This window comes from Arabidopsis lyrata, assembly GCF_000004255.2.
Source record: "Arabidopsis lyrata subsp. lyrata unplaced genomic scaffold ARALYscaffold_123, whole genome shotgun sequence".
Lineage (NCBI taxonomy): Eukaryota > Viridiplantae > Streptophyta > Magnoliopsida > Brassicales > Brassicaceae > Arabidopsis > Arabidopsis lyrata.
The window spans coordinates 2061-5095 of NW_003302464.1; positions in this window are offsets into that span (position 1 = coordinate 2061).

Below are 3035 nucleotides of genomic sequence, written 5' to 3' on the forward strand. Positions count from 1 at the left end.
AGCGATTATTTATTAAAGAAAGGGTATATCTCGTTAATAACGATATATGCCCTTTGCGTCTTTATTAAGAAATCTCTATCGAGATTTGTGATCATTGCTGTAGATGTTGATGACCTAAATTGGAACTCAAAAAGAGTGATTAAATATCACTAAAATTTTATATAAACAAAGAGAATGCTATTCAAGCATTGCATGCTTCCGTCCACATTTCAGAGGTAACATTTAATTTATGTTAAATTTATTTAAATTCATTTAAATTTTATATTATATACGGAGCTGAAGGTTATATACATTCTCCTTAACTCTGTAGTAGGCTATGCCTCCAGAATTATATGGTTTTTGGCCAAATCACCATTTTTATTTATTTAATAAGCTCATTGTATATGCTGGTTGATTTCCTCAATAATCTCCAAATTAATCCCCGAATATAACCGATCTAAAAATAAGATTCGGTCCAAGATAAATAGGCTTAAAAAGCCATCATCTTGAGAAGGGGTATTATAAGTCCCACATTTTTATAAGGATCTAAGAATAAATACATGATCCAGATTGGATATGTTGTTGATCCTAAAGTGGGATTCAATTCGAGATGAATGAACTCGAAGAGTTATCATCTCGAGGGGGAGAATTAGAGGAATCCCACATCGACAATAAGTCGATAAATTTTGGTGAGTTTGACACCCAGAGCGAGATAACTCTGGTGAAGTCATATCCTAAAATTTATCGCTTTTTGATAAAATGGAACATCAAAAAATGATGTTCACTCTCAAAATGAGCTTCGTTCATAACGCAAATCCAAGAGATTGCAAAAACGATTCATGGTGATTTAATCTTCATGTTTTTACATGCAACATGCAGTTTTGCATATAGTAATGATTATATATAAGGCCAACGATTTATAAGAAATATTTCTCCAATGTTATATATACATGATTGGAGATCAAATGTTTTTAATTTTGAATTTTATGGGTGTGAGGTATATGTTATAAATGCTCCTCTGCATCGCATAAAAATATCATCCAAAAAGGATGAAATATATAGATGCAGGAGATGAATCTATGCTCTACAAATACTGAGCCATCTTATGAGAGATGTGCCTATTGCAAGATTTGCAAATCATCATGTTGATGATAAAGTTCCCCATCATTATGGGAGAATCATTGAATAGTTCAGATCTTTGAACAAATGACTATAATAAATATGAACTTAAGAGTTCAAAGTTCAAATAGATCACTATTCATAATAAATTGCAAATGAAATGCAAAAAGCTGATGGATGAAATTTCATGAAATTATTGATCCTCGTATAAATACATATGAACTTAAAGTTCATAGGAAATCTCTTGTCCTACCTAAAAATGCTCTACAAAATTATGTCTCTGGCGGATGACATATTATTGTCTATAACACGATAAAAACGTGATAGACAACTTTGGTTCCAAATATAAAGAAAATCCTCGAAAATAAAAAAGGAGCATATTATTATTAAAAAGAGGATTTAACTCTTAAAAGAAGAGCATATAGACTTCTAAAGAGGAGTATAGAGACTCCTCAAGATGAGCAAAAAGACTCTTCAAGAAGAGTAAAGAGACCGATTGCCATGGTTAATAACGAAATCAGGTACCTGAATAAAATCATTTATAATGATTAAGAGATCTCGGTTAACCATGTCACTACGGCAAATATGGAACCAAATAAAACATAATGTCGACAATAAAAATGATCTAGCGCGCAAATGTAATTAATGAGGATCATAAATCTCCGCTCTGTGAGCGTAAAGAGATATATATTGGCCAATAAACAAAGAGGCAGCCAAGTCTATATTAATCTCGTATAAGAAACGAATAATTCCTGGACACATGGTCCAAGCATCACTCGATATTGAGTTGATGAATAAATAACTTGAATTGCGCCTCATGGGATGTATGAAGGACTAATCCTAAAATATATGATATCATAGTTATATTCCCGGGAACTTATAAGCATGATTTCTTTGAACATCATCAAAACTCTTGAAGAGTTATTTGGAATAAAAGATCTTGGAAAGACAAAAGTGTCTCCAAATATTCCAACTAAACATCCAAAGAAAGAGATGTTATATTAGTCACTTCTAAAGGAAGTCGACTCTATATATTTGATCATGAAGCACTATATATAAATGCTTGTCAGCATTTATATATTTTGTATATTGTACCTAGCATTTGCTTCTTATCTACTTGCAGGATTAACTCATCTCCTAAGACGAGACATTGAGATGAGTTAAAACGTATCTCTATTATCTGCAAGGTACGATTGACTTGGGTTTATTTTATTCTAGAAAACTCCGAGTTTGGTTTAGTTGATTTTGCAGATGGAGGATCTATATCAGATCTATATAAATCTATATCGCAAAACAACAACTTCGTGGCATTTCCAACAACAAATTTTGGTCGTCGCTTGTTTAAGCTATACCAAAGTTAATGCGTTCCATGAAGCACGTCGAAAATATGTATGGCTCAGATTGATGCCCTCAACATATACAAGAAGCAAGCAATATAGTCACCAGTGAAGAGCCAACAACAAGACATTGTTGCAAATGTTTCCCAATTTAAAGGAAGCTATGTCAAGAGCGAGATGACAAGACATATATCTCCAAGATTCTTCTATTGCACTCAAGAATCTGAGAAGATGCAAGAAGTTGATGTCCGGTACATCCAGCCAAGTAACAATGTAGGCGCTTCCAGCTACGTCATTCAAAATGCATCTTTTGAAGATGATGCTTCCAGTGGGGAAACATATGATGATGAGCGTGGCTGCACTCTTTTTTCCCTTATCATGGTTTTTATCCTACTGGGTTTTTCCATGACAAGGTTTTTAACGAGCCAGCAAATAACACGCAAAAGATAGACATCAAAGTGAAGGTCTATCTCTCTTCAAAAATCTTTGTCATACATTGACGAGATCAGAAGAAGCAAAGAGAATACTCGAAATGTATCATCTACGAAAGCTATGAAGAGAACAAGGTTCGTCTGTTCCCAGGGTGAGATTGTGTTATTG